We start from the raw sequence: 16,951 nt of genomic DNA on the forward strand, positions 1-16,951 counted from the left end.
TTCTAGAATTAAACTGGTAACATCTTGGGTTGTTCTGCTGCTGCCTGCACATTCCTCTGAAGCAAGGAGTCTTCCACTGGGGCAGCTGGCTTTTCTGTCCATTGAATGGCCTTTGCCCTGGAGGGATATACTGATACCATTGGAATGAGTTGATAGGATCCAGCCCAATTTATGTATGTTTTGGCGTGATAGTGAAGTGTGCCCTCTGTTTTAATCCAGGAAAATGATGTCTTATGTGTGAAGTCAGGAAATAGTGCTACAGATGTTAGCAATATTCTTTTAAATTGAATTGTTACTCTGGATTTCCTCTTTAAAGCACCATAAACAAACAAACCATATATTTTAGTGCACAGGTACTTTGTGAGAATGGGAAATGTTAAGAGCTTTGAGAATTAAAATTGCAGTCAGTTAATGATTTCTGTTTTAATGGTCTGTCAATAATCTGATGGCAGCCTTATGAATAAGCAGTAACTTGAACCCACAAATTAACTATTTAAAGTATGATCACATATATTAAATGTAATTCTGTTTCACAGTACAATTAATCTGTTTTTATTTGATGCAGGATGGTTGGTGAATGGCATTAATTTACTTCCTACTTATGCCATATGCTCTTATCCTGTAACTGCTTATGCTGAATGAAATCATACAACAATAGATGTTAAAAGCCAAGGGTTTTTAAAGACAAAACACTGCCTCCTCAGGCTCCATCCCAAAAACCTCCCACCAGTAGTGAAGAGGGACCTGGCAACTCTACTCCACCCCCAAAATCTCCAGGTATTTCCCAACTACCTGGTAACCCAAGTAACTGATCTAGCACTAGGGTTGCCAGGTCCCTCTGGATGGAGCCTGAAAAGGGAGGGGTTTGGGGAGGGGAGAGACTTCAATGCCATAGAGTCCAATTGCCAACGTGGCCTTTTTCTCCAGGTGAACTGACCTCTATCTGCTGGAGATCAGTTGTAATAGCAGAAGAACTCCAGCTAGTACCTGGAAGTTGGCAACTATATCTAGCATGCTTCCATGGCGGAGGGTGAGTCCTTGCCTCAGAAAGGAAATATAGTTAAGTATATATAATAGTTAAGTATAAACTAGAGCATTCATGGCCTATCAAACCAGATGCAGCTCGGCAGCTTTGTGTCCTGGCTCAGCAGCCTTCTGTTTTTTTTGCTGCTTGCTTCTGACTGCACCAATGCAGGCCTTTTATTCTCCCTTCCCCTACTCTGAAGCTCAGGCCTGCCAGTACTCAGTCACCATTGGAAGAAGACGCCAAGAAGGAATGTAGCCAAAGACAGCAAGGTGCTGCCGGCCAATAAAAGGAGATGTTTCTGTTGAGGGTGAGTGAGCAGCAGCAGAGCCCTCTTTCGCTAGTGTCAAAGACAGCTCATGAGAGCTTGGCAGGGCTGTCCAGCTATCTCTGCCTCGATTCAGCACCAAAGGAAACAAGGAGGAAAGAGGAGGCAGGCTCACGTCCAGCAGAAGGATGCTTCTTTCCCCAGGTTGGCTCACCAAGCAGGTAATATGTAAGCCAGCCTTTGGCCTTTCCATTCATCTGGTAGCAAGCAGATGGTAGGCCTGTATCTTCCTCTGTTCACTATTGTGGCAAGCGTGGACCAGGCCTTCCTAGGGTTGCCAGCATCCAGGTACTAGCTGGCGATCTCCTGCTATTACAACTGATCTCCAGCAGACAGAGATCAGATCACCGGAGAAAAGGGCCGCTTTGGCAATTGGACTCTATGGCATTGAAGTCCTTCCCTTCCCCAAACCCCGTCCTTCTAAGGCTCTGCCCCCAAGATCTCTCGCCGTTGGCGAAGAGAGACCTGGCAACCCTAGGCCTTCCTCTTTGGAGGTGGTGTTTGCAGAGCAAAACGGTGGTCTGCGTGACCACTTAGGGATTAATGGTTGTACCTGCCATTGTATGACCCATGCTTTTGTGCAAGGAGTATTCTAAGAGGGAGAGTATGCTACAGGTTTTTATGATATGCCTGCCTGCCTCTCCTCTATAAATCCCCCCCCAAGGGTAAACCTATGACTAAAACAGATGGTGTGCCATTTAGAGCAATGGCGATGCATGAAAATAAAGGAGTTTAGATTTGTTGTGCAGGGGGGATGGGGAGAATAATGCCAGGCCTAGAATAGGGGGAATACTATCAAATGGCTCTTGGGGACAATAGTAAAAGGAAGAGGAATCCGTGTGTGTTTTGTTATAGGAACTAAAGGACACAAGGGGATTCTACTGTGTCTGTTTTGCATTAGGAGACCCTTCATAGGCATTTTGGAGGGTGCTACATGATGAAGTACAAAGAGGAGTCCAGCAGCACCTTAAAGACAAAGGAGGTGTTATTCTAAATGAAGTATTTATTCACACAACACATAGTTAAATTGTGGAACTCCCTGCCCCAGGATGTGGTGATGCCTGCCAACTTGGAAGGCTTTAAGAGGGGAGTGGACATGTTCATGGAGGAGAGGGCTATTCATGGCTACCAGTCAAAATGGATACTAGTCATGATGCATACCTATTCTCTCCAGGATCAGATGAGCATGCCTATTATATTGGGTGCTTTGGAACACAGGCAGGAAAATGCTGCTAGAGTTGTCTTGTTTGTGGGCTTCCTAGAGGCACCTGGTTGGGCACTGTGTGAACAGACTGCTGGACTTGATGGACCTTGGTCTGATCCAGCACGGCTTTTCTTATTTTCTTAAGTCCTAGCATAAGCTTCCATGGATTGAGTCCCCCTTTATCAGATATAAAAGGAGGTGAATGAAGGCACATTTTCCATTTGTCCCCTTTGTAATAATGTAATTTTATTCAGACATGTCATTTCATAGATTAGTAGTACAATCCAAAACAGAGTTAAACCACTGAAGTCAATGGATTTAGAAGAATATAACTTTGTATTGGATTGCACTGAACAACTCTTGAGATTTGTCCTGTTTCATTCAACAAGCAACTTCAGGGTGGCAGCAATGATTTAATGTCAAATTTATGGGATTCTGCGAAAAACTGGTGTCCTAGTTGGCAGCAGATTCTTTATGACATGCTAAGCAGCTATAATATCCTACCCAGCTGCAAGTTGTTTCTTTCTCCACAGGTTAACAATTATGGATTTTTTAGGTATAGGCAATAAAAAGAAGGATGGGGAAAACAGCTCTGAATAATGACAAATAAAGCCAACCCCTTCTTTTGATTCTATTACATTTCAGACTAGGTCACTGAACACTGGATGTAAAACCTAATTATTCCCAGTTGAAAAGTTCAATGTCACTATTATGTTCTGACCTACTTTTATTCTGCAGTCCTTGAAAATTTTGGCTGAGTTAATAGTTGGATCTGTTTAATATTGTCACTAGGCATTAAGCCCACAAATTGCTTTACATTTACCAAATGTAACACAAAAAAATTGAGGAATGTTTGCTTAACGAAATAAGGAGCAACTGTCATTAGCTGAAATGAAGGGACACCTCTCTATTAGAGCTCCTTAACAGTGCCCCCGTATATTGTATTGGGTTACTCTGGGTGTATATTTAGCATTACAATGAAATGTAAATGATGTTGAACACATAACATAAAACAGAAATAATATTTTCCAGAAGTTGAATTGATTGTTCTAATGAAGTGATTGTGGCACTCTCCATTAATTCTGTAAGCAGTATTTATGAACTTTGCATTTCTTCATTGTGTTCCCTAATGATATTATTCTTTTAAGATCTGATCTGGGCACCACAGTTTCCATTGCCCATTAGTTTTCTCTGGAAGTGAAGACATGCCAGCGTGTGAAAAATGAGTGTTATTAAGTGAGTTTGCTCGACTGTTCCAAATGGAGATTATAAAATTAAATTAAGTATCTGACAGCTTTAAAATTTATTTCACTCCATATTTTTTGCCAGAAGAAAATCAAAATGTCTTTGTGTTCACATGTAAATGGCCTTGTAAATCCCTGATATCCCGGGATTGTGCTCTTATGCTTTGTCCTATCTGTGTAGTGGTTAAGAGCAGTGGTTTGGAGCGGTGGACTATGATCTGGAGAACCGGGTTTGATTCCCCACTCCTCCACATGAGTGGCGGAGGCTAATCTAGTGAACTGGATTTGTTTCCCCACTCCTACACACAAAGCCAGCTGGGTGACCTTGGGTAAGTTACAGCTCTGTTACAGCCCCACCTACCTCACAGGGTGTCTGTTGTGGGGAGGGGAAGGGAAGGCGATTGTAAGCCGGTTTGAGTCTCCCTTAAGAGGTCGAGAAAGTCGGCATATAAAGACCAACTCTTCTTCTCCTGCTCCTCCTCCTCCTCCTTCTGTATGGAAGTGTTTCAAAGACTGAGATGAAGGGAGAGCTTGTGGGAGTGTGTAGGTGAGAAGCGATGATCCTGGTCTTACCTGAAACTGCCTTTGCTGCTGCAGGGCTGGGGAATGAGAGGAGGGGAGGGTTTTCCCCTTCATATCCTTGGAGGTGGCTTCATTGCAGCCATGACAGCCAATCAGGTGCCTGGGCTTGCGATAGAGGGGCAGGGTGTCCAGGAGAGCCTGGAAACTGCAGTGGTTTGCTCCAGCCTACTCCTCCTTTGTTTGACAAGCTGCAGCAGGAGTAGTTTGCTCCACACTTTCCCACCGAACCTCCCTTGGTTTCGTAGTTTGCGGGTGTTTTGGTATGTAGGTTATGTTGCATGCTTTGTCATAGCCCTTATGGGTGGTTTGGGGCATCGATCTGGATCCAAATTGGGGGAGGTTGAGCTGGTGGGCCTGCCTCTCTTGGTCTCTGGACTCTCATAAAAGGTCGGTACAATAGGCCCAGTTTGGGGGGCTGGTGCATGGCTCCAACCCTCAGGCAGCAAGGGGACCACACAGGGGTGGAGGACACCCATGTGGGACTTCCAGACTTCCCATCCTGTGGGGCTCCTCCAGCAGGTGGGCTGGGGTGATGGATTGTGTAATCTGCCAACAGGAGGCGGGTCACCCAATTATGGATCCCGCCCTATGTTCCTGCAATTTTGGAATTTGCAATCTTGGGCAAGGGAAAAACTGTACATAATCAGACATATAGGTTGGACTTTAGGAAAGCAAATTTTAACAAAGTTTTGTCGAAGGCAACAAAATCAGTCAACAAAATCATCAACAAAATCAGTCCGTTAAGACTCAATCCAAAGGATATATTAATCAGTTTTGATGTTGTATCCCTCTTTACCAAGGTTCCAGTTAAAGACACAATCTCATTGATTAACCAGATTTTTCCAGAAGATATAACAGCCTTATTTCACCATTGTTTGACAACAAGTTATTTCCTATGGGATCAAGAATTTTATGAACAGATTGATGGAGTAGCTATGGGAAGTCCACTCAGTCCAGTAATAGCAAACTTTTACATGGAATATTTTGAAAAGACAGCATTAGAATCAGCACCTTACAAACCTACAGTCTGGTTCAGGTTCGTAGATGTTACATTTACCATTTGGAGCCATGGTGAAGAAAAATTAATGGACTTTCTAAACCATCTTAATAATATCCATCCAAACATTCAGTTTACCATGGAAAAGGAAATTGAGGGTAAACTCCCATTTCTTGATACCCTTGTCATCCGTAAATCAAACCTTCAGTTAGGTCACAAGGTCTACCGGAAACCAACTCACACAGATCACTACTTACACAAAAACTCCAACCACCACCCCCGACAGAAAAGAGGAATAATCAAAACATTAATGGACCGTGCAAGACGGATCTGTGAACCACAGTTTCTCAAGGAAGAAACTAACCATCTAAATCACGCACTGCTAGCAAACGGCTACTCCAAGAATGAAATCAGAAGGGCCATTGAACCAAACAAAAATCAGAAAACTCAAGAAAAACAGTCTCCCATAGGAAAGGTATTCTTGCCATTTATTAAAGGAGTCACTGATAGGATGGAGAAACTTTTGAAAAAACATAACCTACAAACAGTGTTTAAACCCACCAAGAAAATACAACAAATGCTACGATCAGCAAAAGACAAAAGAGACCCCCTCACCTCTGCAGGAGTATATCGTATACCTTGCAGCTGTGGAGAAGTTTACATCGGGACCACAAAACGCAGCATACAAACAAGGATAAAAGAACATGAAAGATACTGCAGACTTGGCCAACCTGAGAAATCAGCAGTGGCTGAACATGGACTGACACAAACAGGACACAGGGTCTTATTCCAAGACACTGAAAGACTGGACAATTCTACCAACTATTTTGTCAGATTGCACAGAGAAGCCATTGAAATTCATAAACATCAGCACAACTTTAACAGAAAAGAGGAGAGTTTAAGAATAAATAAGGCTTGGCTTCCTGCCCTGAAAAACCTCCAGACAAAGACAACATTCAACAATAGCCATACAGATTAGTTTTGGATTACACACATTAACAGATCACTTCAGGATACAATGGTTCCATATTAACATACCATACCCTCATTAGCACATTATCTTGATACTTACAGGACAATACTTTTGCAGGACAATACTCAGCTCAAACCCAACCCCTTTCTGACTATATATTACTCTTCCTACACCCTTGACACTGAGAGACACTGTCCTTCAGTGTTACTACTCTGAAGATGCCTGCCACAGTTGCTGGCGAAACGTCAGGAAAGAAAATTCCAAGACCACGGTTACACAGCCCGGATAACCTACAAGAACCAATTTAACAAAGTTATTCTGGGTAGAATCCCATGCTCAGAAATACTTAAGGAGAAGGGAGTTCAAGAGGAGTGGGAATTTCTTAAAAACAAAATATTGAAGGCACTATCTCAAACAATTCCTATGAGAAGGAAATGTGGAAGGAGCCTAAAGAAGCTAGGATGGCTCCATAAACAGCTTTCCAAAGATTTGAGAAATAAAAAGGCCCATTTGGGAAAGGGAAGGAGGAACTTTTAACCCAGGAAGAATATAAACAAATTACCAGTGCTTGTAGGGAGAGTGTTAGAAAAGCTAAAGCTCAGTATGAGCTTACAAACAAAAAAGGGTTCTTTTGTTATGTTCAGATTAAGAAAAGAACAAGGATTTCCCCCATTATTTTTATAAGGTGTTTTTCGCCTCCACGGCAGCTAAGAAGCCTCAGAGGAGGTGGTGTGGCTGTGCCACTCTTGGTCACTGTGGATATGCCCCCCTTCAGGGTTGGGCTGCCCCTCCACTACAGGCAAAAATAAATGGAAAAAAAAAACCCTGTGTTTATATGAGACCAGAAGTAGTTGCAAGTCCAGCACTCAGAGCACAACTTGCTTCTGAGCCAGCCCTAGAAAAATAGATATCTGGCTCCCCCAAAGCCCTATTATCCAGCATTCACTTCTTTTTCCAGTGATGAACAAAGCCCCCCAGAGTGGCACTGCTTATAAAAGTTTCAGATGGGCTTTCCCCCCCTACAGCAAAAACCCCAAAGGCCTCCTGGGGTTAATGCAACATTAGACAGTTCTAAATTCCTGGCCAGTGGTTACAAGTTCATTAAGAGTAAAAAATGGATATGTGCTAAGTAATAATACATTTGGGTGAAACTTTTGAGACTAACCAAAACCTCACGATAAAGAATACGGCAGGCCCAGATAAAAAGAATTGGCAGTTGGCCCGCAATCTTTGATTAAAATGTTTTAAAAACCCTCTTGGAGAGTTTAGCTGGAGAGTCATGCAGAAAGACATTGAGCAGGAGTGCTTCAAGGATAGTTTCCCAGGAGGAGCTGAGTCTAGGGAGAGGCTATGAAATGTTAGATAGCTGGATTGAGACCTTTTTGCTTGGATTACAGGAAACTGGAGCTAAAAGAGCAGGGGTTTTATCCAGGCATCAGCTTTTGGCTTCAGCACTCGCCAGGGGAAAAACAAGTGTCTTTTCTTCAACTATCTGAATTGTTGAAGCAAAATATCTATTAAAATTTGGCAGTATATCAAAGTTTAATATTTTTGCAGTGAAAGTTTTGGGCTGCTGTATTGTGACCTGCCTCTTAACAGTTCCCCTCTGTGGCAGGCAGGTATCAAAACCTGGTCTATCAAGCCTTTAGTGAGCCAATATTTAATGGCATGCGTTCAACTTCATGGGTTACAAAGCCTACATTCAAAACACTGGCATGGATTCAAATCTTGGAGCAGAAGGATACTTCCACCCATGCAAGGAGGTAATTTCCACCAATCCCCAATTCTTGTATCCCACATAGGGTTGCCAATCTCCAGGCAGAACCTGGAGATCTCCTGGAATTACAACTGATCTCCATACTACAGATATCAGTTTCCTGGAGAAAATGGTGGCTTAGGAGGGCAGGCTGTATGGCGTTTTACCTCACTGAAGTCACTCCACTTAGATCTGTGCTGAAGGGGAAATTGTTTATTAAGGCGAAAGAAAAAAAATCAAATAAAAACCTGGTTATGTGAACATCATGGCATGAAACCAAGTTTGGAGGCATTCCTTTATATTTAACAGGCAATTTCTAGGTTGTGACCTTGCCGTAAGATCACAAGACCTAAAACAAGGCTTACAGGCTGCTGTACAAGATGTTTATATCAACATCTTCAGCCATTTCTCGTTCTGTAAGTCTTTATCTGTGGACCCAGGAACACTACAGTGCTAGAATGAGGGTTTAATCCTAGTCTGACACATAGGCAGGCTGACTTTCACAGAAAGGGATATAAAAATTTAGGGAAGTGTTCCAAAAGGCAATGTTTGAGCAAAAAAAGGGGAGCAAGATAAATATATAGGAGAAGAAATAAAGAGGACAAATGAAATAAACAAGATGAGTGATAACTAGAATGATGCAAAGACCTGGAAATAATCAAAGAAACAGAAAGAGGAGCAGAAAATTAACGGAAAGCAATGAACACCATGTATGTTTATTCTAGGTTAAATTGGACTGGCGTTAATTCATAAGGAATAGTTTAACATGTACAATATATGTGTGGTTGAAACCAAGTACGAGGACGTCTTTATTGCTGAGAATTCCAAATTAAAGCAGGGAAAAACAAACATCGTGATTGTTGAAGTTGGGTTCATTTTGTTCTTTCCGAAAGCTTATAATGAGCTAAAATATAGGATTTAAGAATAAGAGGCAAAAGGTCTAATTTAGTATAATGGTCAGATCTGCAGTTTGCTGAGCGGTACAAAGGGGCATTTCCAATCTGGTTAAAATGAATACTGTGACCACAAGATGAGTTAAATAGCAGGGAATATCAGGTGGCATCCCTTGTTGAAGGTGAAATACATATATGGAGTAGGAGGGTGGGAAAATAGCATAGTTTGTTAGTTTAGACTGACATGTAAGAATCATCTGCTGTACTTAGACCTGCCAAGTAACTAAAGGATATCTAGGGAGTATTATTATCTTAAATTGTTTCAAAGACAAGCAGCTAGTCCTATGACAAAATTGTTCTCTTTTCACCGTAGATTGAGAAAGTTGGTTAGGAATCCATGAGTACACATGATCTTTAAAAATAAGCATCCTGTAAACAAACATTGGAGGTCTGAATGCTACTTCAAGATATTTGAAGAAAGCCTTGAAATTTTGATGGTGGTTTACCTGTCTAGTCTGACTGAACTTTGACTAAGGCCACACTCTTATCTACACGTACTGGGCAGAAAGCCCCATTGAGCTCATGGGACTTATTTCTAAGAAAACAGACAAAAGAGCATCCTTCACTCTGGGCTGTGTGTGCACGTAAAATCAGTCTTCTCCAAGCATTTCGAAATCTCTGTCTGGCCTTTCACATTTATTCTCATATATTTTAATAAACCTGTAACTTAACGGGCATTATTTTTAAATCTCTTGTTACCATGGTAATATACACTTCAGAATACTGCCGGGTTTACTTGATGTGGTCTATGGGTTTAGGGACTCTGGCTTTTATAGAAGAAAGTTACAGGTGAGGCTTCACAAGAACTAGGCAAGTGGTTCCACGCTGCCTTTTGGATACTTAGGCAGTTTTCTTTGAAAGATGAATAAGCACTCTTTTAAAGGAAAAACCTTCTTTAAAAATTGGAATTTGGAGACTTGAGGTAGGTTATGAGACATGCTGTGAAATAAGCCGTCCCATAAGGTTACTGACCAATTACTTGGTTCAACTCAAGGTACTGGTTATTACCTACAAAGCTTGTCATTGCCTTAAACCAACATCTGCCAGATCATGTCTCTTCCTATGAGCCAGTGTGGTGTAGTGCTTAAGAGCAGTGGTTTGGAGCTGTGGACTCTGATCTGGAGAACCGGGTTTGATTCCCCACTCCTCCACATGAGCGGTGGACACTAATCTCGTGCACCGGGTTGGTTTCCCCACTCCTACACATAAGGCCAGCTGGGTAACCTTAGGCTAGTCACAGCTCTCTCAGTAGGGTTGCCAACCTCCAGGTATGGTTTTAGAAATCAAAATAAGAAAACTTGTGCTGTCAATGGACAGTATTACAAAAATATCAGCACATATGACCAAGACAGTTGCTTTTCAATGCAGTTATATTCTATAGGCATATAGCATACAAACTTGCAATCTATAATTGCTCATGCATTATGTAATGCCAGTTGTTTGTGCATGGTGAACAACACACAATGTTTCCCATATATATCTGTTCCATCAAAACAGATATTGCACCATTTAATTCTGTCTATTACAGTCACAATGACATTGGAATCCAAGGTTTAACAAGAGATGAGCTTCCAGTAAAGTCCCATTTCGCTTTGCTGCTTCATCAGTCTTGGAAGTTCACTATGCCAGTTGAATAGGTGCTCTTTCCTGCTTCACAAGGAGTGTACCTCACTGTTGCATGGGCACAGAGGTGTTTTAAAAAAAAAAAACTCAGCAGTTTCAGGCTGACAGGCAGCAAAACTTGCGTTGATTTCTTAGAAGAAGGCATCTACATTTTTTTAAAAGAGAGACTAAGGTAAAGCGCTGTTATATATCAGGGGGAAGTAGGGTTGGCAGGTCCCTCTTCGGCACCGGCGGGAGGTTTTTGGGGTGGAGCCTGAGGAGGGCGGGGTTTGGGAGGGGAGGGCCTTCAATGCCATAGAATCCAATTGCCAAAGCAGCCATTTTCTCATGGGGAACTGATCTCTAGTGGCTGGAGATCAGTTAAAATGGAAGTAGATCTCCAGCTACTACCTGGAGGTCGCCAACCCTAGGGGAAAAAAATATGAGCAAATGGAACACAGAGGTGTATCACTCATCAGTCATGTTCTTTGGGAGCCATCCTTTGTGTTAGCAGATAGAAAATTATGTTTCCCCCACCCCACCCCAGCTAGTCCTCTGAAGTAACAATGATTACAGCAGAGTTATAAAAGGGCCTGTCCTGAGAACAAGCTGTAGTTACGGAGCAGATACATGAATGCAGTAACAAAAACCATTCAGCAACAGTTTGCTTTTCATCTTTCCATAGCATGGCACTCTAACTTATTAGAGCTTTGAGGCTGACTGAAAATGATACCCTTCACAAGGAAGCGCCACAGAAATTGTTATAAGTATAGCTTTGCCGGCAAGCCAGGCTCCAAAGGGCCAATGTGTTGGACAATCATTTTATCACCAAGCTAAAACAATGCGGAAAGCCGGCTATTTTCAATTGAGCTCCTGTATAGGAGAGAAGTAGCAGCCAAGTGGGTTGAATACATAACCCTCTGGAGGCCGTGGGTTTGAGTCTCATGCTAGATGTTTACCATCTATCTTCTTATTCATAGGTAAGTAGCTTATTATGTCAAAAGTGATAGCCATATGGCCACTTGAGTTTTTGAGATGTTATAGGATGGATGTGTTTTGAAGTACAGATTCTGTATAGATTCCTGTACATACTTTAATGATTCTGCTCAAATGACCAATAGGTCTTAAGCAGGACCACACTAAAGCACAATGGCCAATGTGTTTTGAAGTGTTATGGGATGAATGTGTTTTAACCACACTAGATTGGAATTAACTTTATGTTTCTTCATTCTTCTCTGTAACATGTTTTGGCTGGTAGAGATATATATTGTTTTTAGTGATACTTTAGCATATTTTTATCATATTTATTGTGGTTTTAACTGACACTGAAGCCCTCCTTTGGGCAAGTTACAAGTACTGTAAATAAATAAATGTGTGATATCAGGCATTTAACATGTAACATGTAAAATAGCCATTTTGACAAACACCCCTTTCCATCAAGCAGATTCCTGTTTTGTATAAATAAAATTGGACACAGCAAAGAAAAAGTTCATGGAATGTTATCTTGTGGATGATAACAGAGGGCAGTAGGAATGTAAATATATATATATATATATATATATATATATATATATATATATATATATATATATATATATATATATATAAAAAATCATCTTTGGAATGCTAGATGGGATTTAAAAAAATTAAATTCTAATTCTTAATTATTGTTGATAAGTTGAAGATGTTAAACAAATGTTAGTCTTGTAAATATCACATCATGCCAACTAAAATATAAAGAATGTGGATGGAAGTATGTAATGAGAGGAAGGAAACTTCCAAGTTTATTTGCTGTATGAATAAAATATCTGTGCTGGAAACAATTATTCTTGCATGATCTGTTTCTTCAGAAGAGAATTTGTGTCTCATATTTGGCATTTTTTAGAAAAAAGAGAGAGAATAAAATAGGTTATCCATGCTAGTAGAAAATGGAGGTTCTTTCCTTATGCCTTCCAAGAGTTAGTAGGGTTACTACTTAGCACTTCCAGTATGTGTGACAGTCCCCAAAGTGAAAATGGAGTGAGCAGGTCAGCAGTATGGTTCAACAGAAGGTAGGAAGAAGAGCATGTGGGGGCAGAGGGTCAGAATAGGACCCACCTCCTTGATGTTGTTCAGAAAGGAACCAAACTGGTTGTTACATAGGGTTGAAAAGTCTGGCTGGGAAAACTCCTGGGGGTGGAACCTGAGTAGGGTGTGGTTTAGAGAGGAAAGAGACCTCTGTGGGGTATAATGCCAAAGTCTTCCTACCAAAGCCGCCATTTTCTCTAGGTAGGGTTTCCAACCTCCAGGTATTAGCTGGAAATCTCCTGCTATTACAACTGCTCTCCAGCTGATAGAGATCAGTTCCCCTGGAGAAAATGGCCCAAAACTGACACATTGTGAGGATCATGGGTAACATGCTGGCCAGCTATGTGAGGCTGGAGCATCAAACCTATAATAATTGAACAGGGCTAAGGTTAGTGTGGCATTGATCAACCTGCCCAGGTCAGCTGGGTCCAGTTTAGGAGCCAATTTCAATGGCAAGCTGCTGTATTAACCTGTGCTTTTCCATCAGAAAGCAGGACCCCGAGGTCACTACATGGCAATATGTGTTAGATATTGAGGCCATGGAATCATGATTGTGGTTAGGAAGAGTCAGGTCAAAGCACACAATAAAACAGAATCAAAGACTTTTTCTTAATCAAACAAAAATCCTTTACTTTCCTAAACAGGGTAGGTTACATGGGATGAAAACAAATAACATTTCTTTCTTTCTAGTTCCCTATAAAACTTGCTAGAGATTCTAGCAGGTACTATGGCTTAAATCCCTTTGTCTGTGTCCCAGCTCAAGAGAGCTGAAACAAACATCTTGCATCTGTGAGATTCAAAAAGCAACTGGCTATCCTGCCCTAAACTTTTACAACCTTAACAAAGGAACAGGGCAATAAAACAATTCTGACTCCGTGACATTCTGCACGTTTGCAATGGCGATTTGCTAGCCAATAGACTACTGACATCTGTTATTTCATAATCATCTTGAGACTATCTAAACTGTTGATATAAACAAGTTAACCCTTTAACTGTCTTGACAGAAATGGAACTCGCATTGAATCCCCAACAATATGTTGTCACATGTAAACCACTTAACATATTTTCCGCTTTTCCCCTTTCAGCTCAGAAGTAATACAGACAATGCAGCTGTCTCGTACCATCACAGACTTGATAAATTGGTCAGAGGCACTTGAAACAAAATAAAGGGAAGATACCATATAAAGCGTTGGTCATTTCATGCTGAGACTTTATCTTTTTCAGTTACATTTGTTGGGTTTTTCATTACTTAGAGAGCTCTTTGGATGTAATAGACTGACCCGCTCATTCCTAAGCCCTGCAGTGGCTGGGGACCGCATGGCTGCATCGCTGCCACAGCACCTCCAAGGAGGTTTCATGGCCGCAAATAGCATAAAAAGGGGGCTTTTCCAGTGGAAAACCCGAAAATGGGGGGTGTCCCATAAGAAACAGCAAGGCTGTGCCACCAAAAAGGTGGTGCAGTAACATTGTAGTGTAAGGGGGCGTTCCTGGCCTGAAAGCGGTTAGGAAGCTGCCTAATGGCAGCTCCCCCCCCCCCGGAACACCCTGGGAATGCCACATGGGACACCGGCTGGGAGGATGCCAGCAGGAGGCCACGCCGATATCCTAGAACCTCGTTGCTGCGGCTATCCGAGGGGGGCAGTGCAAGTGGCACTACACTAGCGTCCGTGCCAGTTTGCATGGAGCAAGTGGCACAGACGCCGTCATAGGGGTCACGGCACCTCCTAAGTAGGGTTGCCAACCTCCAGGTAATGGCAAATAAGTAATCAGCCTGCTGTAATGTTAGTTACAAATTTATAAACACAGCAGCATAAGACAACAAAACACATCAATCATATTATGAGAAGAGTGCTATATTCTATGTGCAGTAGTCAAATACAGTGAATAAATATATACACTCTTTGCATAGAATGATTGATGTGTTTTGTTGTCTTACGCTCCTGCTATTACAACTGATTCCCAGCCGATAGAGATCAGTTCACCTGGAGAATATGGCCGCTTTGGCCATTGGACTCTATGGCATTGAAGTCCCTCCCCTCCCAAACCCAAAAATCTCCTGCCGATAGCAAAGAGGGATCTGGCAACCCTACTCCTAAGGTGGTGCCAACATGGTTAAGAGCGGTGGTTTGGAGTGGTGGAGTCTGATCTGGAGAACTGGGTTCAATTCCCCACACCTCCACATGAGTGGCGGAGGCTAATCTGGTGAACTGGATTTGTTTTCCCACTCCTACATGTGAAGCCAGCTGGGTGACCTTGGGCAAGTCACAGCTCTGTTAGAGCTCTCTCAGCCCCACCCACTTCACAGGGTGTCTGTTGTGGGGAGGGGAAGGGAAGGTGATTGTAAGCTGGTTTTGGTCTCCCTTAAGTGGTAGAGAAAGTCGGCATATAAAAACCAACTCTTCTTTTTCTTCTTCTAAGGTGATTTGGCCCCCAAGCTCAGGAATGCACTGTGATTCTGTATGAATGTTCCAGGTATATCAAGAGCTTCGAAGTGGATGTTCTCCTGTTCCTTATTCCCCCCCTCCCGAATTATCAGTCTGTGGGTAGGAATTTTCTTATGTCCTAGGTACCTAGGTACTTATGGGAGCTTGGTAAAATTAATTCAACAATAACACTGTTTGTCTACCTCTACATGGTTTAAGAGTGTACATCTTATTACTTAATTATTTACTTCATTTATACCTTGCCTTTCTCCCCAGCGGGGACCCAAAGTGGTTAACATTGTTCTTCTCTCGAACGTTTTATCGTCACAACAGCCTTGTTTTATGTTACTGCTTTATGTTACCATTTCAAACCTTTGCTTGAACAAAAAAGTATTTTACTAATTTGTTGTTGGGGTCAAATTGAGCCCAAAATAAGACAAAACTAAAAAAAAAGGTGAGATTTTTTTTTTTTTACTGAGCATGATACCAGCTGCATAATAATAGTAGAACCCTTCACTTCATTAAGTATTTGCCTTTGGCAGTACAGCAGTTGAGAAGCAGAACACACACAGGGGAGAAAATATAAGGAAATTAAGAAAACATAATTTTCTCCTTTTCATCCTATATGCTCATTTGACTTCCCCATTCAAAGCTATTGGGAATAAAATGACCCCAATGCCATCAGAATATACACTGCAATTTATTTTTTGAAAAAATTTCAAGTGGGGGTGGACATGAAATTCCACATGGCAATTGACCTCAATAAGGTTGAGGAACATAGAAGGGTAGAGTTCTAAAAGACTGAAAGCAAAGTTGTATCAGTTTTCCCCCCATTCCTCCAGGTCACTTTGACCGCCCTTCTCAAAATATCTCCTAACACCTAAACTCAATGTCCTCTACATAAAATGAAAAGAAAGAAATGTAGCATAAGACAATTAGATATGAATTAGATTAGCACCTTACTGCAGCTCTCGAAAGAGAAATAAAATTGCAGCAATTGCGTATCGTCCACCTTTTCACAAATGAAAGAGGGGGGAAATAATACAGACACCCAGAATTTCAGATCAGAGTTCATTTCCTAAGCACATCATCCCCTTGATCCACTGTTACACATTGCTGTAAACTCTTCTCTGTCTGCTAAACCTATAGCAATATATCTAAGGGCCAAAATAAGGCCCTTGTTGCCATTTTAAAGTCATTTTGGAATGCTGCAATAGCCCAATCCTGATCAGGCCTGCGGAGTGGAACTGTCCCACCCCGGTTAGGGTTGCCAACCTCCAGGTAATGTGAAGAAAAAAACAGCACCCAAATAACATATGAATATATACAAAATGTAATGGCAAAATGCTAAGTATATACAAACATACACAATACCAACAATGTCACAAAGCACAAAACAGTACGAAGAGAAAACACCTACAAAACATTCAAAGATTTTTTGTAGGTATTTTGTCTTTGTACTGTTTTGTGCTTTGTGACTTTGTTGGTATTGTATATGTTTGTATATACTTAGAATGTTGCCATTACATTTTGTATATATTCATATGTTATTTGGGTGCTGTTTTTTTTCTTCACAAAACGCTATAGCACTGAGCCTGTTTTGTTTTAAGTTAACCTCCAGGTAATCTCCTGCTATTACATCTGATCTCCAGCTGATAGAGATCAGTTCACCTGGAGAAAATAGCCGCTTTGGCAATTGGACTCTATGGCATTGAAGTCCCTCCCCTTCCCAAACCCTGCCCTCCTCAGGCTCCACCCCAAAAACCTCCTACCATTGCTGAAGAGGAACCTGGACCTG

Source organism: Euleptes europaea, chromosome 16 (genome assembly GCF_029931775.1).
Source record: "Euleptes europaea isolate rEulEur1 chromosome 16, rEulEur1.hap1, whole genome shotgun sequence".
NCBI classification, from domain to species: domain Eukaryota; kingdom Metazoa; phylum Chordata; class Lepidosauria; order Squamata; family Sphaerodactylidae; genus Euleptes; species Euleptes europaea.